The following is a 23,888-nucleotide window of genomic DNA, read 5'->3' as shown; positions in this document are numbered from 1 at the left end:
GATTTGCAAATGCCCATACTTTACCCAGAACATTTTTTGCCGAAGGATTTGAACCACATTCAAGTTATCTGGGTTTCAAGTGATACAACTTCTTTTGTGGCTTTGGTTTATCAATCAACTGACACTGATATGGCTTTTGTGTCAGTTTTAAGCCCTATGCCCTGGACAAATTCAGTCTGCAGCTCATGGTCAAGTGGCTAGTGTTGCTGCCTCTGGATCACAGGTTTGATTCCATGCCGGGTCAGGGATTTTCTCCACCTGGGGACTGGGTATTTGTATTGTCCTCATCATTTGATCATTATCCAGGAAAGTGGCGAGACTGAACAGTGCAAAGATTGGGAATTTGTACAGGTGCTAATAACCATGCAGTCGAGTGCCCCAAAAACCAAATATCATAATCATGGTCAAATTCATGCACCCTTTTGGTCCAGCTAGCTCATTTTATTGGTGAGAAGGGTAAGCTAAATGTTGGGCTCTTGAACAGCACTTAATCATGAATATTGCATCACCTTTAGCAACTAAAACAGGACATCAGTATAATTTTCCAGAAGCCATATTGAACAGTATTGAAGAAAAATTTCATTCCACAGGGCAGTAATTTTAAAAAGCACCACTTTGGGAACCAACATGAAGAGACCCACATATTGGCTTGGGAACTGTGACGAGAAACTGAACTTAGGCTTTGGAACTACAATGAAGAAACCAGTGAACACAGTCATCTATATGTAACAGAATAAACAATGATAACATCATACCCCCCTTGCCTTTGCAACCATACAGTCACCATCAGGGTAGATACAGAAACTGACTCAACTAATGGTTTTGAACTGGTTGAGTCTTCAAATTTGTACTGTGTTGCAGTCTTAACATGTTACACATGACTTCTATTGAAGTTCAAGTTGATATTTGGTACCTTTGCTGAGCTGGCTCTAAGATGCAATGGGGAAAATTGTGCTCTTTCAAAAAAATTGTGTATCTTTCCCTGCAGGTTGTTTGAGCCACTTTCATGCATTATGCTGGCTCACAAAATGATTTACATTCTGTCACACTGTATTTTTCTGATTCATGGCCAAAAGTTATCCAAGATCAGAAGGTATTAGTTTCCTACTTGCTTTTTCTCTTTTAATAAAGGGGCTTCAAACATTGGGTTTTGTTCATTTTCATGCACATTCGTTGAAAAGCCATCCAGTTAGAAGACCACTGTTTCTCATATACTTAAGCTCATGATTTAAAATTTTGCAGAGGTTTGTTTCTATTGATTCGATTCATTCAAGGTTCATTTTTAGGGTAGGTCTACACCCAAAGCAAATTTCAAGAAAATTGAAGTGATCGCTTGAGATGGATAGACCCAGTGTATTCCACAAGATACGTAACACATGCTGCATATAGTTAGAAATTGCCCAACTCTTGTGTGTACAAAGTAATTGAAGGCCACTGAATTAAAGAAGGAAAATTATGATGGGTAGGAGGCAACAAGCAATTGCAGCAGGAAAGATAACACTTTCTGGATATTCATGAGCTGGTATCATTTATATCCATCAGAATTGATGAGTGATAGTGAAATGATTAGTAGGTGACAAATTGTTGGATGTTCATGCTTAATCAAATAACACTGGCATATTTGGTCTGTCCACTATGTAAATGGATCAGACAATAAATACTGCACCAAAAGTAAGTGCAGAGTATGGTGCCGGGGAAGGCATGAGTGCTGTAGAGCTCACAGTTGACCCATTGCTCCTGTGTGTTTACCTGTGTTTACATAGTGACATCAGTAGATACTAAACACGTGCGGAAGTAGGGTGGTAGTACCTTAACACAAGTAAACTATTTTCTGGATTAGATGATAAGAAACAATGTATGATGCAACACATGAGTACTCAACATGGGATCCAGTTTATTTCAAGTGAATCACTCAGTTAACTCCTACAATGTATACATGCCATTAGCAATAATATTAAATTATATAAGTACCTTAACCTGAACCTCACTAGAACCTGAGGAATTGCTGTAGGCACTGCCAGAACCCAAGGACAACAATTATTATTTTGTCAACACTAATAACACTAGTCAACAGCCATATTGCATCTGGGATGTGATACATCAACCACTATGTATTTTGGTGTGTAGAATCCGAATATACCTTTCAAAATTTTCTAGCACATACAGTTATTTAGTTTTTAAATGTTTTTTTTATTTTCTGTATTCAGTATTTCGCTTTTTGCTGTTCTTCTGTTTTGATGTTTAATGGTTTGTTTTTTATTTGCAGAGGAAAGTTAGAAGATGTACAAATCGTCAGTAAATGGTTGGTGTTGTAATCCAGTGGTGTGAAAGAGATCCTCAGTGAGTCTTTCCTGTGAAAGATAGTGCAAACTTTTTGTGTTTAAAACTTACACTAAGCAAAATGTCAACTAGTAAATCTCTTTGCTGTCCAAACCATCCTGACAACTTTTGTTATGTGTGTGGGAAATTCACTCCAAAAGCCCAAAGAAAACCAATCACTGATTTGGTTAAGAAGGCATATACATTATATTTTGATTGTCCCGTTGGTGATCAAGATAAAAATTTTGCACCTCATATTGCCTGCATAATCTGTACTACAACCTTAACTGGGTGATTGAAAGGAAAATGGAAAGCCATGCCATTCGCTGTTCCGATGGTGTGGTGTGAGCATAAAGACCATTATTCAGACTGTTACTTCTGGCTTACAGATATTTTGGGACATTCAAGCAAAACTAGGCATAAAATAAAGTATCCAAATGTATCTTCAGTGCATTTGCCTGTTCTTATGATGAGAGGTTGCCTGTTCCTGTCTGTAACTTGATTCAAAAGGAAGTGAACAATTTGATTCGCGATTTACAACTTTCGAAACAGCAGGCTGAACTCTTGGGGTCGAGACTGCAACAATGGAACCTTCTAGCTCCAGGGACAAAAATTTCATGTTACAGATCGAGAGGTGCTTCCTTCGTTCAGTATTTCGGCATGCAGAATTCAGTGTGAGTATGGTCTGATGATGCAGCTAGGTGTACAATCTGATCCACAGGAGTGGCAACTTTTTATTGACTCCAGTAAAACTAGCTTGAAAGCAGTACTACTGCATAATGGCAGTGCATTTCCATCGGTACTTTTGGATTATGCAGTAGACATGAAAGAAACTTATGAAACCATGGCTTTGCTGCTAGAGGCAATCAAATATATGGATCATGAATGGCAGCTTTGCTGTGATTTAAAAGTTGTTACACTCCTTACAGGTTTACAGGCTGGATTCACGAAATGCTGCTGCTTTTTGTGCCTCTGGGACAGCCGTGACACCAAGAACAACTATACAGTTAAGGAACGGCCTATAAGGAAGTCATATATTCCTGGAAACATAAATGTGAACAGTACCCCATTGGTTGAGCCTGATAAAATCATTTTGCCTCCCCTTCAGATCAAGTTGGGCCTTTGGGACTTTGTAAAAAGCTCTGGATAAAGAAGGTGAGGCCTTCAATTACTTGAAAGAAAAGTTTCCCAAAGAAAGTCAGGCAAAGCTGAAAGAGGGTATACGTGTTGGACCACAATTAGAAAATTTCTGAAAGATCCAACATTAAACTCACAGATATCCAATTACCTGTTTGGTCTTCTTTTAAAGCGATTGTGAACGGCTTTTTGGGTAACAGAAAAGACAAACTATGTTACCATTGTGAAGGATCTGTTGGACAACTATAAGAATATGGGGTGTAGAATGTCACTTAAAATTCACTTTTTACATTCTCACCCTAATTTCTTCCTGGAAAATTTGGAAGCCGTAAGTGATGAGCATGGTGAACACTTGATCAGCAAAACATTTTTACCATGGAACACTGTTACCAAAACCATTGGAACTGTTCGATGATGGGTGGCTACTGCTGGTGTCCTGTTAGGGAGTGATGAAACGGCAAACAAAAGGAGAGCTCCATCTTCCCATATTTCAGAAACCAAAGATGATTAAAGGTGAAAGTATCTTCTGAACTAATTTGGACATTTTATTGGCATCATGCCCTTATATACATACAAAATAGTATTGATTTCAAACATTCTGAATGTGTATTTTTATTTGACTTAATTGTGTCAATTTTCACTGTTACCACTTTTTATTCTGCTGTGTATCGAGGAAATGTAATATCAGAGAAAAACTGATTTTACCAGTGTATTCAGCACCCCAAGATTAGGTAAATCCAACCATTTACAAACCACGTGCAGAAAAAAAAGTTTAAATTTGTTAACTAGTGTAATACACAACATCCCAGGAGAAATGGTCAATATAAGGGATGTGACAGGATTATTCAAAGATAAGATGTTTGGTAAAAATAGGCTTTAAAATGCGTACCTTAAGAACTATGAGCGCTTGTTCAGTAGAACAGAGATTTTCCACAATATCGAAAATCGTGCAGTTCCCATAGCTCTTAAAGTATGCATTTTAGAGCCATGTTTACTAGTCATTTCTTGCTTCAGATGATCATTCTTGTCATATCCCTGAATATTGAGCATTACTCTTAGGACACCCAGTATAACTGCTGACAAATTGGTCACTTAAATGGTCAGTCTTTCATACTGGACTTGACGATTTTTGATACAATAATGGACTGCTATGGTCAAGACATGGGTTACAGTTCTGATCTAAACCCAGTTTTAAATGTCATCCTCACAATATATACTGAGTGGCACAGTGCAAGTCCCATTTCAACAGAGCATTTTTCTTCCCATGAGGTTATAATTGTGCTTCAGTATTCTTAACATGATGGTTCTTGTACATGTGGGGTAATTCAAAAGTTCTACATACAAGTGTTCTTAATGCTATTACAATCATGGGTCCTAATACTACTACAATCATGTTTTGTAGATACCATCATCAATGAGAATTTTCTGATAAACAGATATATTATAAAATATAAAAATATTATAAACTCATTTAAAAATTTTCTATGTATTGTCCCAATTGTACCCCCCCCCCCCTCCCCCCTGCCCGCAAAGTGATGACCAGTTTTGGTAGCTTAACTATCATCTTCAGATCACGTGTTATAAATGCACTAGCAGCGTACAACACTGTTGCATCATCCGTACCATTCTTATTTTAAATCCTAAGGAATATCTGTTAAGTACAGCCATGCCACTTGTGACAAAGAGCCTGTTTCTGATCACTTTCTCCTATGACAATGTCAGATATATTCAGAATTTTCTGAGATTTAGAATGAGTCATAAAGTTTAATAATTTATATTAAACTGTGTATAACTGCTGCAGTATTCCTTAACTGTATTCAATGTTTGCTGGCATGGGATGAGGCACATAACTTTATCACCTCAAATATCTTCTGGCATGTTCGAAATATTTATAAGCTATTTTAAGATTGATGAACAGTAACGGCAGGCTCAAAGTAATGGCCATTGTTTCTTTCCCAACCTTACTAACTACTACACAAAGATAACTACTCACTTGTTTCTAATTAAATTATGTCGTAGTTAAGCTGCAAAGTAGGAATTCTCACTGAGGCAAATTAGATTAGATTTCCTTTCATTTCAATTGATCCATAGTGAGGAGGTCCTCCGAGATGTGGAACATGTCAGAAAAACAACAATACATGACAAATATTTACAATTCAAACAAATAAGCTAATGTACCATTCCACAAGTCCCAAGTGGAATGATCGTCATTTTTAATGAACACTATATGAAAGAATCATTTTACAAATACTAATGCACTGAATTAAAATAAAAAAAGTTTATTTATTTATAAAGTAATAAATGTGTAATACAACTACTATACTATTATTACTGCACTGAAATGGTGCAGAAGTTACACACACACACAAAAATCAGTTGGTTCTACTGGGAAATTCATCAATGGAGTAGAAGGAGTTGGCCACCAATAAATCCTTTAGGCTTCTCTTAAACTGAATTTCATTGGTTGTTAAGCTTATTATGGCTGCTGGCAAGTTATTGAAAATGTGTGTTCCTGAATAATGCATGCCTTTTTGTACAAGACTAAGTGACTTTAAATCCTCGTGTAGATTATTCTTATTTATAGTATCGATTCCATGAACTGGGCTGTTGGTTTGAAAAAGTGATATATTTTTAATGACAAATTTCATTAAAGAATAAATATATTGGGAACCAGTACTTAGTATACCTAGTTCCCTAAACAGGTTTCTGCAGGATGTTCTTGAGCTCACACAACATATAACTCTTACTGCCCATTTTTGTGCCCGGAAAACTTTAGCTTGGCTTGATGAATTACCCCAAAAAATAATCCCATATGACATTATGGAATGAAAGTAAGCATAGTATGCCAGCTTTTTCATTTTTATATCCCCTATGTCTGACACAATTCGAATTGCAAATAGAGATTTGTTAAGACGCTTCAGCAGTTCTGTGATGTGCTTTTCCCAGTTGAATTTACTATCAAGCTGTAATCCCAAGAATTTAACACTGTCCACTTTTTCTATCTGCTTGTCATCATAAGTTAGGCATATACTCGTGGGACACCCTTTACAAGTTCTGAACTGCATGTAGTGTGCAACTTTGGACTGGTTTTCATTGTACAGAAGTTATTGCAAAATTTGTCTCCTTTTTGTGTAGGGAATAGTATCTTCTTCCACACAGTACAACTATTAGAAAATAAGCAGCCTGTGTGTACTTCTGCAAGTCATTGTGAGGTGCATTGCAAAGAGTAATTCCCATTGTACGACATATTAGGTTTTTTCCCCAATTTCATTCCCATATGAAACATGGAAAGGAAGACTGCTTAAATCCCTGTATGCACACTCCAGTTAGTGTAATGTTTTCAGCAGTCCATATGAGAGTTATACATGTATGTCACGGAAATGCTGAAGAAAATGAACTAGCAGACACTTCAAGAAGTGTCCTGAGGAAGGCTACTTACAAAGTTTCATAGACCCACTTTAAATGATGAATCCTTTGTATTGCTCCCACAGGAATTGCGAGTACAAGATTAAATTTAATAATTGCATACAAAGAGGTGCTTCATACATGAATTGAGTGGGAAGCAGCTCTAAAAACCGGTATGTTGGGAAGTGCCATCTGAAATGCATTTCACAATTGTTTTCAGAGTATGGATATAAATGTAGATTGTAGTATATTCTGACTCTTGAAACTTTGTAAGTAGGATTTTGTGAAATGCTTTAAAGCAATGTTAAATGCAGACTTTAATCATAATTATATGAATATACATTTAAGTCGGTCAACAGAACCTGACCCATTCTTCTGCTGTTGTTTTTCTTTTTTAAAAAAAAGAAAGGAAAAAAACGAAAAAGAAAAGAAAAGCACTGTCACCTGTGTGTGCTGCTTCTGTTTGTCTGCTATTGCTAAATCTGTGTTATTTGCAAATTTTGGTGAAACTTAACCTGTTCAGTTTTGTGATATGCACTGCATTTATAAGCAGCCAGCCACTACAGATTGCCAAACATTGCATCTGTTCTACATGCAAGGAAAAAAGTGCATGCAAAATTGTTGTGTGTAATCTTGATCACAAGCCCCTCAGGAAAGAAAATAAGTACTGGTATTGTAAGTGTATTTGAATCTTGTATTGTAGCCTGTTCTATTGTCCATTATCAATCTCCAAAGTTAAGAAGAGCAATCACATTTACATAGCAGTTACTGTCCATTTTGTAGCCATGGTTACATGGCTCACAAAACTCGTACTAATTTCAAAATTTGATGCGAATAAATGTAATATTTGGCTCTTCAAAAATAAATGTCTATTATTGATTTAACTAACACACACACACACACACACACACACACACACACACACACACAGAGAGAGAGAGAGAGAGAGAGAGAGAGAGAGAGAGAGAGAGAGTTCACTTCCTCAAAACACAGCACATCACAAATTTGTTTTAGTGATAATAAGACTTTAAATAACCACAAAATGAACAGAAATCCCGTCAGATGCAGGCCGCAATTCAAACATGCACGTAGCCACGCGCACAGCGTGGAATATTAGCACACTGTAATAAAGTCGACAGAAAACAAATCTCCAATCGATGAAACTTCGCTGCAGTAAACTAAGTAGCTGACTCACAAATTAAGAGTGGTTGGACAATTTAAATAAAGCGCAAATGTAATTTCAAGGACTAAACACGTGAAGTAGGTTTGTAATGAAAAAGTGTTATGTATCGTATCCGACCATGTGCTGTCAATTACGGGGCTGCGCGAAGTATGTATACGCTCAAAATTTCGTTCTGTTCTTGACCTACGACTTATTGGAACGTAACCCCCCCACACTGAAGACACGTTACTTTGCTTGTGGACTTTGCCCTACTAATACCACTACGAGTACGAGTGTTTCGGAAGCTGCTCTGCTCACAATCGAGGCATCTATCGTCAAGCAGCTGAACTACGGACGTCTTGCAGCATTTCTCTCTCAGTTAGTGAAAATATTTTCTTCCGTCGAATAGAGGATAAAAATGCTGTTAAGAAGCAGCCATTGCGTATATTTAAATACCATAGAAGGAGGTTATAGAACTGTTTTTGCTAAAACTTGGCCGTCGAGTGTGTGGTGTAGATTGTTCTTGAATGCTGTACAGTCCCAGCGTGGAGATAAGTATTCGAGTCGGCAGATGGGCTAGCAAGATCATACTTCACAGGATCATTTCTGTAGTATGTCTTCAACTCTCTCTAGTTCAATCCTGGAGTAGACGCAACCACGATGATGAGTCGTAGCACTTTCCCTGAGCGTGAGGCATGTGGTATGGGATTCGTAGGATCTCAACCGCAATCGATGATCGTTCACCATATCCTCTGGGGTATGGGAAGGGAATAGTGCTTTCCGAGTGGTTTTTCAGTTGCAATGAAAAGTAGGTTTTACCGTTCTAGTTACTTGAGTTATGATTATTTGGCTGGAAGTGACTAGTTGTCTGTATAATTCTCGTCGGTGTTTTGGGTTTATTGCTCCGAGTTGTAGTGTTTTGTTTCGAAGGGTGAGCCGGGAGCACAAAGTATAATAATAGTAACCCCCTACGGCCCAGTGGCCTGGGGTAAGTCTTCCGCTTGGGGGCCACGTCGGTGATGGGTGTGGCATAAATAGTTTAACGTGGAATCTGAACCACGTATCGTTTCTGGTGAATCTTCACATCACAGAGAAGTGGAGACTAGGTTATTCTTGGTACTCTCTGTACCACCTGGCCTGATGTCATTATAAAGTAGGTATAATATTTGCAGCAAGCACGTGTATGAGACCGTGGAGCTTACTTTTTGAGGCAGTGGATATTTCCACATGATCGTTACTAACGCCACATTTTTAATTCACTTGTTGCAGTTTCAGTGTGAAGGAAAAAATAACGTTTGCACTCTAGAGTCGATCAGGTGTTGGTGTTCTTTACGTTTCTGCTCGCGTCGCTTGGAAACAATATGTATAACGTTTCAAATGCCCTGCCGTCCTAGTTCTGCTTGGTAGATGTCAGAAAAAAGTCTCGAAACCCCTGTCGCTGCCGTTCACTGTGACTGCAACGAACGAAGCAAAACGTCGCATTTTCATTACTTTATGATTATAGTTTTTTAAAAAGTATTTTCTTTTCAAAATCGCTACACCATATATAGCCTTGATTAGTTCCGAATTATTAAATGTAGTGAACCTGCCTCCGTAGCCGAGGACTGAACGGAGTGTCGCTATTGCGTCAGTGACAGTATCCACTGCCGCTTTTTAATTACTGAGTAGCACTACAGACTCGACACTGTCTTAAAAGTGTTTAAGACTTGCTAATTTATAACAAACGTTAAATGCATTTTTCAGTCCGTTGAAGTACCAAGTGACATGTCAGTCCGAAGACTTGTGACCTAGGATCGCTGTTTTCAAGAAAACCCGGAAGTTCAAAGTTTCAGTACTGTCCCCAGCTGACAATCCTGGACGCGGCAGGAAAGCGGCTGCGGTTGGGTTGACGTAATGTACACAGGGTAGTATGCCCTGTTCTAAAGACAGACCAGCTGTCATAGCTTTGAAGAGGTTCAAGCTGCGTCAGTAAGTGAAACCGTCTCATGTCCTCAGTGCAGTGATACTTCCAAAATAACGTCGGGAAAATTCTTTATTTGTGTGCATGGCATCGGCAATTTCCGTATCAATAGTTCTTCATATTGTTACTATGTATTCAACTACTGAAGATGATTTTTTTTCCTTTATTGAATTTCGATTCCCCCCCCCAAGGGGGTGTGCTGGCTGCAGCTTAGTATGCTGCTTTTCAGCCTACAGAATTTTTAAAACACAAGAAGATAAGAAACAATAAAAACAGGCAATAAAAAGGTGACTTAAATTGTAAAATGGCGGAAAATTGTGGAAAGTTAAAAAATAAAACAAAGGTTGGGCGATGCTAATAAAATACACAGGAAGCAGACAGGTAAAATAGTAGACAGACAATTAAAAAACACGGTGACAGTCTGGTTTCTGTTCGCAAGAGATACAAAATCACACCCAGCGACAGTATGATGTCCGTTAGCAACACTTCGGAAAAGACGCACAACACCTAACAATCGCTGGAAACACTGCACTAAAAAGTCGGCACGAAGATGACACACCACAGCCAACGGCTGATTGGAGGGTGGGTGGGGGGCAGGGGACCTGGACTGATGAGGGGAAAAAAAGGGGGGAAGAGAGGAGAAACGAAAAGAAGGGGGGGGGGGGGGACCGACGGAGGGAGAGGACTCATAAGGGCGGCAGGGCAGACGCGAGAGGGAATGGGGGAAAGCAGAAGAGAGAAATGCAAAAGGGCTCGGGGGGGGGGGGGGGGGGGGAGGAGAAAGGAGGCAGAGAGAGGGTAGGCAGGGAAAAAAACAGGATGAAGGAGGGGGGAGATGGAGCCCAGGAAAAGGACAGAGGAGGGAGGGGGAGGTGAGGATCAGAGTTGATAGGAGGGATAAATGGAGGGAGAGAGGGCATCATTCGGGAGGAGGAGTTGACGGAAGCCACCTTGGGAAAGGAGATGAAGCATAGCGATGGGGGGGGGGGGGGGGGACAACAGTGAAGGCGTGACAGAGGGCGGGGGTTGGAGAGGAGGAGAGCAACCAGGGAATGAGGGGGATCAAGGTGGCGGAAGGTGCAGAGGACAAGGATATGTTCGAGGAATAGCAGCAGTGGGGGAAAGGAATAATTTCATAGAGGATCCGCGTGGGGGACGGGAGGATTTTTTTTCTTTTTTTTTCGTTGCAATGCACTTTTAGTCTCATTAAGTTTAAATATAGCCAATGGTGGTATTTTCTCTCGTCACCTCTTGCTTTTAGTGTGGATATTATGTCTGCATTTTCTCCTCGGCAGCGGAACTCTAAATAAATTAAGAAAGAGAGACTATAACTGGCGAACAGTGACGCAACAAGGCTGACCATGTAGTATAGTCTTATTTTCAGATGACCTATAACAGTTCGTTGGGTCGCTGCTGGGCGGAAGGCAGCGAGAGGCAAAACTTCCCACCACGTTCCCTCGCACGTGATTTCAGCTGCGTACTGTAGGTATTAGAGAGAGAGAGAGAGAGAGAGAGAGAGAGAGAGAGAGAGAGAGAGAGACGCCACTGTCTGTGCTGCCATCTCTTGCTTCCTCAATGAAAGTGGCCAATGAGCAGCCAGTAACGTAGCGAGCCAAGAAATGGATCTGATTAATGAAACAGCTTGTGGTTGCAATCACATGTGTTACTATCTCCAAATCAGAATGTACTCTCCAATACAATGACAATTAATACTTACTTACTGGCGAGATTATGTCCAAAACTTGTTCTTACATGATGTGTTCTCGTTGAAAAGGACACGATGAGAAGTCATAAATATCGCAGAAATGTCAGCTTGTGTTACTCTGGCTTCCCTTCAAGTCGAATAAATCTTTCGCCTTTTACTAAAGATTTCCGTGGAGGGGAGCATTAAATGAGTCTATAACTAATTTTTCTCAGTGCTCAGCATATGCCGAGCCACAATTTTAATTCAAACTTTGGTTTCATGATTAATACAGATAAACCGCTGCGATGTTATTGCGAGTGTTAGTGACGTTTGAGAGTTAGTGACGGTTAAGCTCCTTTCTCGGAATAGCGCCTAAAACGCGTTGTTCGAACCCGAAATAGCGCGTAACCGTTTTTGGTCGTCGGCGGTCTGAGCATTCACACGACACGACACATCGCGTCGAAAGAACGTCGTGACGTTGTAGCTGTAAAATACACACGAGAGGCGTTATTTCGTTAATCATGGTAGATCGTCATAAAATGCTGAAATTTAAAGCAGCTTGCAATGACTGCTGTTGCACTTGATGAGGAACGAGAACAGTGAGCAAAACGAGCCGGTGTTAGAATAAAATGTTAAAAAATCGAGACTGTGAAGAGCAGTTCCACACACTTTCCAATGAGCTAAAGAGGAGTCATCGTTCTATAAATATTTCAGAATGCCAAAACAAGTTTTTTTTGTACCTGTTAAGAAAGATACAAAGAGAAATTCAAGATTTAGGCGTCCAATATCACCACAGCAGAAGCTGATGGTTTGCTTAAGGTACGTCTGCATGGGCCATTTCGGTGAACTAAACAAAACAAAGATGGGGGTGCTAATTTCCGGCAGCAACAGGGAAATATCACGTGACTCCTTCAATGGCCCGTGGAGGCATACTTCTCGAGAAACCTTGACGTGACGTTCTGCTGACGGCGTGTGTAAATGCTGCCAGCAGAGGAGAATCTTTTGATGTGACAGTGGCGTTCTGTCAAGTGTGGATCCACCTTTAGGAAAGCGGCTGCGATTGGGTTGACGTAATCTCTCACTCTTAGTATGCACTTCTCTAAAGACATTTTCTTTAATTCAACTAGGTGAAAATTCCAGCTGTAACTGAATGGAAGACGTTCAAGCGACGGAAATGAATGAAATAGTCTCACGTCTTCAGTGTGCTGATACTTCCAAAATAACGTCGGGCAAATTCTCTATTTATGTACATGGTATCGGTAATTGCTGCATCAATAGTTTATTAGTATTGTTACTATGTATTCAACTACTGAAGTCGGTTTTTTTCGTTGCGATGCACTTTTCGTTTTATTCAGTTTAAACGTCGCCAATAGTAGGATTTTCTCTCGTCACCTCTTGCTTTTAATATCTGTGCATTTCCTCCTCGGCAGTGGAACTCAAAATTAATTTTTTAAAAAAAGATAAAAAGTATCAGAGACTAAAATGGGCGAATAGTGACACAAGCTGACCATCTAGTATAGTCGTATTTTCGGATGACCTATAACAGAACAGTTCGTTGGGCCGTCGATGGGCGGAAGGCAGCGAGAAGCTAAACTAGTTTCCTCACTCCACAGCGCGATATCTCGCACGTCAATTCAGCTGCGTACTGTAGATATGAGAGAGAGAGGGAGAGAGACACGCACCATTGTCTGTGCTGCCATCTCTTGCCTCCTCAATGAAAGTAGCGAATGAGCAGCCAGTAACGTAGCGAGCCAAGAAATGGATCTGATTAATGAAACAGCTTGTAGTTGTAATCACATGTGTTACTATCTCCAAATCAGAATGTATTCTCCAATACAATGACAATTAATACTTACTTACTGGCGAGATTTATGTCCAAAACTTATTCTTACTTGATGTGTTCTCGTTGAAAAGGACACGATGAGAAGTCATAAGTATCGTAGAAATGTCAGCATGTGTTCCTCTGGCTTCCCTTCAAGACGAATAAATCTTTCGCCTTTTACTAAAGATTTCCGTGGAGGGGAGCATTAAATGAGTCTATAACTAATTTTTCTCAGTGCTCGGCATACGCTGAGCCACAAATTTAATTTAAATTTAGAAGTTACGATGGATAGAGGGAAACCGCTGAAATGTTATGGCAAGAGTTAGTGTCTGTTAAGCTCCATTCTTAGTATCGGGAAAAATGCCTCACTGAGGAATAAACTTGGGATACCATGGCGACTTCTGGCCGGTTACCGAGCTTAATCGGAGAATGTTTTCAAGATGGCAGGAATAGTGATAGATACAGATAATGATGACGATTTTTCGCTTATCAAAAACGAAGCCGCACTTCGCCTTTTAATGTTGTACGTGAGAACCTGGAATATATGACGGACCCATGAGACTATAGAAATAAAAGAACAACACGAGACAAATTGTTTCACAATTCAATAGAAATTTAAAAAGGTAACTCGCCAGTCACTGTTTTAAGTGGTGTGGTTCTTTGATTTGATTATGTCTGTTGTGGCACAGTCTGCTAAATAAAACGAAAGAACCATTTTCACTACTGCAGCACATGCCAGATAAACAAGGCTATTGCACGATTCGTCATTTTAATGTGGCTAATTTAGATAATTAACACGGTGTAAATGAACAGTATTATTTTAGAAAACAGACAAATAGTCTCATGGGTCCGTCATATATTCCAGGTTCTCACGTAAAACATTGAAAAAGACGAAGTGCGGCTTCGTTTTTGATAAGCGAAAAATCGTCATCTTGGAAACATTCATCGGTTAAGCTCGGTAACCGGCCAGAAGTTGCCAAGGTATCCCGAGTTTATTCTCCAGTTAGGCGTTTTTCCCTATACTAAGAATGGAGCTTAACAGACACTAACTCTTGCCATAAACATCGCAGCAGTTTCTCTGTATTTGTCGTGATATCTGAGTTTGTATTGAATGTGTGGCTCGGCATATGCCGAGCACTGAGAAATACTGTTCATTAACACCGTGTTAATTATCTAAATTAGCCACATTAAAATGACGAATCGTGCAATAGCCTTGTTTATCTGGCATGTGCTGCAGTAGTGAAAATGATTATTTCGTTTTATTTAGCAGACTTTACCATAACAGACATAAACAAATCGAAGAACCACACCACTTAAAACAGTGAAACAGTGACTGGCGAGTTACCTTTTTAAATTTCTCTTGGATTGTGAAACAATTTGTCTCGTGTTGTTCTTTTATTTCTCTCAGCAATGATTCTGTTCCACCAACGAACCAGCTACTACTGATATTCAAATATTGCGCCTCTGATGATTTACTTCGGTCCATAAGAAACTTCATTGGTATTGGCAAAGGGACATCCAACAGTATTGCTAAAAGGATATGTATGACACAGCACAGAGTCTACGAGAGACAGATTTTGTTAATTTTTTTCAGTTCTCTGGTGTAATTTAATTAAAAATAAAATAAACAACTATATTTGGAGTTAGATAATTTTAATCTGAAATCCTTTGCTTCAATTTTTGTTTTCTGATGCCAATTTTGAGCTTTATGCTCTAAAGTCTGCTTGTGTTGTTGTTGTGGTCTTCAGTCCTGAGACTGGTTTGATGCAGCTCTCCATGCTACTCTATCCTGTGCAAGCTTCTTCATTTCCAAGTAACTATTGCACCCTACATTCTTCTGAATCTGCTTAGTGTATTCATCTCTTGGTCTCCCTCTACGATTTTTACCTTCCATGCTTGGTGATCCCTTGATGCCATAGAACATGTCCTACCAACTGATTTTTCTTCTAGACAAGTTGTGCCACAAATTCCTCTTCTCTCAATTCTGTTCAGTACCTTCTCATTAGTTATGTGATCTACCCATCTTATCTTCATCATTATTCTGTAGCACTACATTTTGAAAGCTTCTATTGTATTCTTGTCTAAACTATTTATCGTCCATGTTTCACATCCATACAGGGCTACACTCCATACATATACTCTGACAAAAGACTTTCTGACACTTAACTCTACACTCAATGTTAACAAATTTCTCTTCTTCAGAAACTCTTTTCTTGCCACTGCCAGTCTACATTTTATGTCTTCCCTACTTCGACTATCATTAGTTATTTTGGTCCCCAAATAGCGAAACTCATCTACTACTTTAAGTGTCTCATTTCCTAATCTAATTCCCTCAGCATCACCTGATTTAGTTAGACTACATTCTATTATCCTCATTTTGCTTTTGTTGATGTTCATCTTATATCCTTCTTTCAAAACATTATCCATTCCGTTCAACTGCTCTTCCTTGTCCTTTGCTGTTTCTGACAGAATCACAATGTCATCGGCAAACCTCAAAGCTTGTATTTCTTTTCAACAGATTATAATTCCTACTCCAAATTTGTCTTTTGTTTCCTTTACTGCTTGCTCAATGCATAGATTGAGTAACATCGGGGAGAGGCTACAACCATGTCCCACTCCCTTCCCAACCACTGCTTCCCTTTTGTGCCCCTTGACTCTTATTCTTTCACATTTGAGGACAGGTATTTTTATTCTGAAAACAAAACTGACAGTTTTAAGCTGAGATAACTGATAAATCGCTCCTCCAGTTGCTTCTCCTTCTCTCCCAGATAACAAATAGCTCCTGGAGATGATTGTACAAGCCAAAATTATGTATGAAATAGTTAATGTTTCTCAGACATTTAGGGTGGGATGCAGAAACAACCACCTCCAGTTTGGATATGTGCCAAAGGTACATTTCTACCTCAAGAATATGAAAATTGTTATGGTTCTTTCTTATAAAGATTGGCATTTTATTCTTGATAAATAACCTCAGGTCTTTTTTTAATGTTACATGATGTAACAGATGGGGACAGCCGAATAATTGTGTACCATAGTTGCTTCGAATCTGTCATCAGATATGGCATAATTTTTTGGGGTAATTCAAGTTATGTCGTATGGATTTTAAAACTTCAAAAAAGAATCATTAGGAAGATGTGTGCCACACATCCAAGAACCTCATGTCACCTATTGTTTAAAAAACTAAATATATTATCTAAATGATTAGTGGAAAATCTCATATAAGACGTGAAACAAATACTAACAAAGAGATAGAGGGGCTGCCCAGTACTTACCTCAGCTCAGTACAGCCGATAGATACACATAAAACAGAACTGAAAATTTACATTCCTAGCTTTCGGAACTTTGTTCCTTCATGAGGGAGGAGAGAGGGGAAAAAAGGGAAGAAGGGAAAGTGGATTCAGTTACTCACAACCCAGGTTATGAAGCAACAGGGAAAGGTAAACAGGGAGGGTAGCAAGGATGGAGGCATGGTTGTCAGAGAGAAGCCAAAGATATTCTACTGTAAGTACTGTGCCAGCTTCAAACCAAAGAGGATGCATACAGAAGTAAAGAGGTATATAGTATAAACATAAACACAACTATGTAGGATGAAAAGATGCGTGAATGGCTAAAGAGGAAAGGGAAAGAGGAGAAGACTGAAGAGTGAATGGGAGTGAGGTTGTTTAACGTAGGTTCAGTCCAGGGGGATGGCGGATGTGTTAGAGTGCAAGTTCCCATCTCCGCAGTTCAGAGGGACTGGTGTTGGGTGGGAGAAGCCAAATGGCACATACGGTGTAGCAGGTTCCTAGGTCCCTGGAATTATGCTGGAGGGCATGCTCCGCTACTGGGTATTGGGCATCTCCTAGGCGGACAGTTCGTCTGTGTCCGTTCATGCGCTCAGCCAGTTTGGTTGTTGTCATGCCGATGTAAAAGGCTGTGCAGTACAGGCATGTCAGTTGATAAATGACATGTGTAGTTTCACACGTAGCCCTGCCTTGAATTGTGTATGTTTTACCAGTAGCGGGGCTGGAGTAGGTGGTTGTGGGGGGATGCATGGGGCAGGTTTTGCAGCGGGGTCGGTTACAGGGGTAGGAACCGCTGGGTAGAGAAGGTAGTCTGGGAATATTGTAGGGTTTAACAAGGATGTTACGGAGGTTAGGGGGGCGACGAAAGGCAACTCTGGGTTGTGTGGGGAGAATTTTGTCAAGTGATGATCTCATTTCAGGGGTTGACTTGAGAAAGTCATATCCTGGCGGAGTAATTTGTTGATATTTTCGAGGCCAGGATAATATTGGGTGACAAGGGGGATGCTTCTGTGTGGTCTGGGGGTAGGAACATTGTTGTTGGACGGGGAGGAATGTATTGCTCGGGAAATCTGTTTGTGGACAAGGTCTGCAGGATAGTTGCGGGAGAGGAAACAAAAAAGTCACAAGGGGCAACATCTGGCGAGCACGGAGACTGGGGCATCATTACAATGTTGTTTCTTGCCAAAAATTCACAAGCAGGCAATGGAGTGTGAGCAGGTGCATTATCATGGTGCAAAAGCCCATAAATTATTTTGCCACAAATCCAGGTATCCCCCTCCACCTCTCCCCCACTTACAGTGTTTACATACTCCCAGGATTTCTTTGGGTTTTGTGAAAGTTCTTTCAACAGTATTCACCTACAGTAGTCATTGAATAGTGAATACTCTGTTCAAGAAACACAAGAGGAGGAGGTATACTTGGAAAAGGCCAGTGATACAGGAAACTTCAGTTAGATTACATCATGACCAGGCAGAGGTTCCGAGATCAGATACTGGATTGTCAGACGTACCCAGGAGCAGGCATAGACTCAGATCACAAAGTAGCGGTGATGAAGAGTAGGCTGCAGTTTAAGAGATTAGTCAGTGAGAATCAGTAAGCAGAGAACTGAGATACGGAAGGACTAAGGAATGATGAGATACGCTTGAAATTCTCTAAGGCTGTAGATACAGCAATAAGGAATAGCCCAGTTGGCAGTAGAGTTGAAGAGGAATTGTTGTTGTTGTTGTGGTCTTCAGTCCTGAGACTGGTTTGATGCAGCTCTCCATGCTGCTCTATCCTGTGCAAGCTTCTTCATCTCCCAGTACCTACTGCAGCCTATATCCTCCTGAATCTGCTTAGTGTATTCATCTCTTGGTCTCCCTCTAGGATTTTTACCCTCCACGCTGCCCTCCAGTACTGAATTGGTGATCCCTTGATGCCTCAGAACATGTCCTACCAACCGATCCCTTCTTCTAGTCAAGTTGTGCCACAAACTCCTCTTCTCCCCAATTCTATTCAATACCTCCTCTTTAGTTACGTGATCTACCCATCTAATCTTCAGCATTCTTCTGTAGCACCACATTTCAAAAGCTTCTATTCTCTTCTTGCCTAAACTATTTATTGTCCATGTTTCACTTCCATACATGGCTACACTCCATACAAATACTTTCAGAAACAACTTCCTGACACCCAAATCAATACTTGATGTTAACAAATTTCTCTTCTTCAAAAACGCTTTCCTTGCCATTGCCAGTCTACATTTTATATCCTCTCTACTTCAACCATCATCAGTTATTTTGCTCCTCAAATAGCAAAACTCATTTACTACTTTAAGTGTCTCATTTCCTAATCTAATTCCCTCAGCATCACCCGACTTAATTCGACTACATTCCATTATCCTCGTTTTGCTTTTGTTGATGTTCATCTTATACCCTCCTTTCAAGACACTGTCCATTCCGTTCAATTGCTCTTCCAAGTCCTTTGCTGTCTCTGACAGAATTACAATGTCATCAGCGAACCTCAAAGTTTTTATTTCTTCTCCATGGATTTTAATACCTAATCCGAACTTTTCTTTTGTTTCCTTTACTGCTTGCTCAATATACAGATTGAATAGCATTGAGGAGAGGCAACAACCCTGTCTTACTCCCTTCCCTACCACTGCTTCCCTTTCGTACCCCTCGACTCTTATAACTGCCATCTGGTTTCTATACAAATTGTAAATAGCCTTTCGCTCCCTGTATTTTACCCCTGCCACCTTCAGAATTTGAAAGAGAGTATTCCAGTCAACATTGTCAAATGCTTTTTCTAAGTCTACAAATGCTAGAAACGTAGGTTTGCCTTCCCTTAATCTTTCTTTTAAGATAAGTCGTAGGGTCAGTATTGCCTCACGTGTTCCTACATTTCTACGGAATCCAAACTGATCTTCCCCGAGGTCGGCTTCTACCAGTTTTTCCATTCGTCTGTAAAGAATTCGCGTTAGTACTTTGCAGCTGTGACTTAATTAAACTGATAGTTCGATAATTTTCACATCTGACAACACCTGCTTTCTTTGGGATTGGAATTACTATATTCTTCTTGAAGTCTGAGGGAATTTCGCCCGTCTCATACATCTTGCTCACGAGATGGTAGGGTTTTGTCAGGACTGGCTCTCCCAAGGCTGTCAGTAGTTCTAATGGAATGTTGTCTACTCCTGGAGCCTTGTTTCGACTCAGGTCTTTCAGTGCTCTGTCAAACTCTTCACGCAGTATCATATCTTCCATTTCATCTTCATCTACCTCCTCTTCCATTTCCATAATATTGTCCTCAATAACATCGCCCCTATATAGAACCTCTATATACTCCTTCCATCTTTCTGCTTTCCCTTCTTTGCTTAGAACTGGGTTTCCATCTGAGCTCTTGATATTCATGCAAGTGGTTCTCTTTTCTCCAAAGGTCTCTTTAATTTTCCTGTAGGCAGTATCTATCTTACCCCTCGTGAGATAAGCCTCTACATTCTTACATTTGTCCTCTAGCCATCCCTGCTTAGCCATTTTGCACTTCCTGTCGATCTCATTTTTGAGACGTTTGTATTCCTTTTTGCCTGCTTCACTTACTGTATTTTTGTGTTTTCTCCTTTCATCAATTAAATTCAGTATCTCTTCCGTTACCCAAGGATTTCTACTACCCTCGTCTTTTTACCTAGTTGATCCTCTGCTGCCTTCACTATTTCATTCCTCAAAGCTACCCATTCTTCTTCTACTGTATCTCTTTTCCCCATTCCTGTCAATTGCTCCCTTATGCTCTCTCTGAAACTCTGTACAACCTCTGGTTCTTTCAGTTTATCCAGGTCCCATCTCCTTAAATTCCCACCTTTTTGCAGTTTCTTCAGTTTTAATCTACAGTTCATAACCAATAGATTGTGGTCAGAGCCCACATCTGCCCCTGGAAATGTCTTACAATTTAAAATCTGGTTCCTGAATCTCTGTCTTACCATTATATAATCTATCTGAAACCTTCTTGTATCTCCAGGGTTCTTCCATGTTTACAGCCTTCTTTCATGATTCTTCAGCCAAGTGTTAGCTATGATTAAGTTATGCTCTGTGCAAAATTCTACCAGGTGGCTTCCTTTTTCATTTCTTATCCCCAATCCATATTCACCTACTACGTTTCCTTCTCTTCCTTTTCCTACTGTCGAATTCCAGTCACCCGTGATTATTAAATTTTCGTCTCCCTTCACTACCTGAATAATTTCTTTTATCTCATCGTACACTTCATCAATTTCTTCATCATCTGCAGAGCTAGTTGGCATATAAACTTGTACTACTGTAGTAGGTGTGGGCTTTGTGTCTATCTTGGCCACAATAATGCGTTCACTATGCTGTTTGTAGTAGCTTACCTGCACTCCTATTTTCCTATTCATTATTAAACCTACTCCTGCATTACCCCTATTTGATTTTGTATTTATAACCCTGTATTCACATGACCAAAAGTCTTGTTCCTCGTGCCACCGAACTTCACTAATTCCCACTATATCTAACTTTAACCTATCCATTTCCCTTTTTAAATTTTCTAACCTACCTGCCCGATTAAGGGATCTGACATTCCACGCTCCGATCCGTAGAACGCCAGTTTTCTTTCTCCTGATAACGACGTTTTCTTGAGTAGTCCCCGCCCGGAGATCCGAATGGGGGACTATTTTACCTCCGGAATATTTTACCCAAGAGGACGCCATCATCATTTAATCATACAGTAAAGCTGCATGCCCTCGGGAAAAATTACGGCCGTAGTTTCCCCTTGTTTTCAGCCGTTCGCAGTACCACAACAGCAAAGCCGTTTTGGTTAGTGTTACAGGGCCAGATCAGTCAATCATCCAGACTGTTGCCCCTGCAACTACTGAAGAGGCTGCTGCCCCTCTTCAGGAATCACACGTTTGTCTGGCCTCTCAACAGATACCCCTCCGTTGTGGTTGCACCTACGGTACGGCTAACTGTATCGTTGAGGCACGCAAGCCTCCCCACCAACGGCAAGGTCCATGGTTCATGGGGGGAGGAATTGACATCTCTAAAAAGGGCAATCACAGAAGTTGGAAAGAAAAAGATAGGTACAACAAAGGTAACTGTGAAGAAACCAAGGGTAACATTCTTCAGTTGGTCGATGAAAGAAGGAAATACAAAAATGTTCAGGGAAATTCAGGAATACGAAAACACAAGTCGCTGAGGAATGAGATCAATAGCAGGGAAGCTAAGATGGTATTGCTGCATGAAAAATGTGAAGAAATAAAAAAAGAAATGATTGTTTGAATGCCTGACTTGGCATATGGGAAAGTCAGATTCAGAAGAGATAGGGGATCTGTTATTAGAGTCAGAATTTAAGAGGGCTTTGAAGGACTTAAGATCAAATAAGGCAAGGAGGGATAGAGAACATCCCATCAGAATTCCTAAAATCATTGGGGGAAGTGTCAACAAAACAACTATTCACGTAGGTGTGTAGAATGTTGAGTCTGTTGACATACCATCTATTGGAAAATTTTCATCCACAAGATTCTGAAGACTGCAAGAGCTGACAAGTGCGAGAATTACTGCACAATCAGCTTAACAGTTCATGCATCCAAGTCACTGACAAGAATAATATACAGAAGAATGGAAAAGAAAATTGCGGATGTGTTTGATGGTGATCAGTTTGGCTTTATGAACGGTAAGGGCACCAGGGAGGCAATTCTGACGTTGCGGTTGATAATGGAAGCAAGACTAAGAAAAGTCAAGACATGTTTGTAGGATTTGTCGACATAGAAAAAGGCGTTCAGCAATGTAAAATGGCGCAAGATGTTCGAAATTCTGAGAAAAACAGGTGTAAGCTATAGGCAGAGACGGGGAATAAACAGTATGTACAAGAGCCAAGAGGGAACAATGAGAATGTACGACCAAGAACCAAGTACTTGGATTAAAAAGGGTCTAAGATAGGGACTGTTCAATGTGTACATCGAAGAAGGAAATACAAAAATGTAAATGTTCAGGGAAATTCAGGAATACGAAAACACAAGTCGCTGAGGAATAAAAGAAAGGTTCAGGAGTGGAGTTAAAATTCAAGGTGAAAGGATATTGATGATATGGTTTGCTGATGACATTGCTGTTCTGAGTGAAAGTGAAGAAGAATTACATGATCTGCTGAATGGAATGAACAGTTTAATGAGTAGAGAATACAGATTGTGAGTAAATTGAAGAAATGCGAAAGTAATAAGATGTAGCAGAAATGAGAACAGGGTGAAACTTAGCATCAGGATTGATGGTCACGAAGTAGATGAAGTTAAGGAATTGCGCTATCTAGGCAGCAAAATAACCAATGATGGACTAAGCAAGGGGGACATCAAAAGCAGGCTAGCACTGGCAAAACCTTAATTTCAGGAAGAAATTTCTGAGAATGAGAATGTATGTTTGGAGTACAGCATTGTATGGTGATGAAACATGGACTGTGCGAAAACCAGAACAGAAGAGAGTCAAAGCATTTGAGACAGCAAATATGCAAGTGCTACTGTGAGATTAAGAGGTTGGCACAGGAGAGAAATTTGTGGTGGGCCGCATAAAACCAGTCAGAAGACTGAGGACTCAAAAAAGATTCATTGAAGACTTCATACATTGCTCTCTTTTGGCAGCCAAGTATGTTTCAGTCAGCATCTCTCTGTCAACAGCCCTTTGCTTTGGTTTTATGCCTATACCAAGGAGCGTCTCCCACATTATGAACTGTTATATTGGATACATATCTAAGCCAGTGCAGGGTCAACAAGTCCTTTTAACTTGAGCCAAAGTTCCTCTACAGGGTCCTGTTCTGAGCTAAAAGTTTCAAATTCCTCATTGAGACATGATGATACTGTTTCTTTGTCTAGTTTGATGAACATATAAATCTTTCTGCTTGTTTTAGTTGTCCTTTTAACTTTGGTCTTCATAGTTGCTGTAACTGTCTCATGGTCACTGATACCAGTTTTGGTGTGGACATCCTCACAGAGGTCAGGTCTGTTGCCATTGGCACTCATATATTTCCATTATGAATAGGTTTCCGAAATATCCTTTCTAGGTAGTAGTCAGAGAGGGCATTTAGTTATGTTTCATAGGATGTTTTGATCATGCCCAACTCTAAAAGAACTATAGTTATCCCAATTGAAT

At 40.1% G+C, this 23,888-nt stretch overlaps 3 non-coding genes across 3 annotated transcripts; all 3 read left to right on the top strand.

The window, feature by feature from the left end:
- The first annotated feature begins 8,604 nt into the window (after window positions 1-8,604).
- LOC124790916 lies at window positions 8,605-8,812 on the top strand. Its single transcript, XR_007016372.1, has one exon. It is a non-coding gene; the product is annotated as a small nucleolar RNA U3 (small nucleolar RNA).
- A 2,989-nt stretch (window positions 8,813-11,801) lies between these two features.
- Window positions 11,802-11,920, top strand: LOC124791014. Its single transcript, XR_007016455.1, has one exon. It is a non-coding gene; the product is annotated as a U5 spliceosomal RNA (small nuclear RNA).
- A 1,705-nt stretch (window positions 11,921-13,625) lies between these two features.
- Window positions 13,626-13,744, top strand: LOC124791099. Its single transcript, XR_007016529.1, has one exon. It is a non-coding gene; the product is annotated as a U5 spliceosomal RNA (small nuclear RNA).
- The last annotated feature ends 10,144 nt before the right edge of the window (window positions 13,745-23,888 follow it).

This window comes from Schistocerca piceifrons, chromosome 3 (assembly GCF_021461385.2).
Source record: "Schistocerca piceifrons isolate TAMUIC-IGC-003096 chromosome 3, iqSchPice1.1, whole genome shotgun sequence".
Taxonomy (NCBI): Eukaryota; Metazoa; Arthropoda; class Insecta; order Orthoptera; family Acrididae; genus Schistocerca; species Schistocerca piceifrons.
This window is presented reverse-complemented; position numbering and strand designations above follow the sequence as displayed.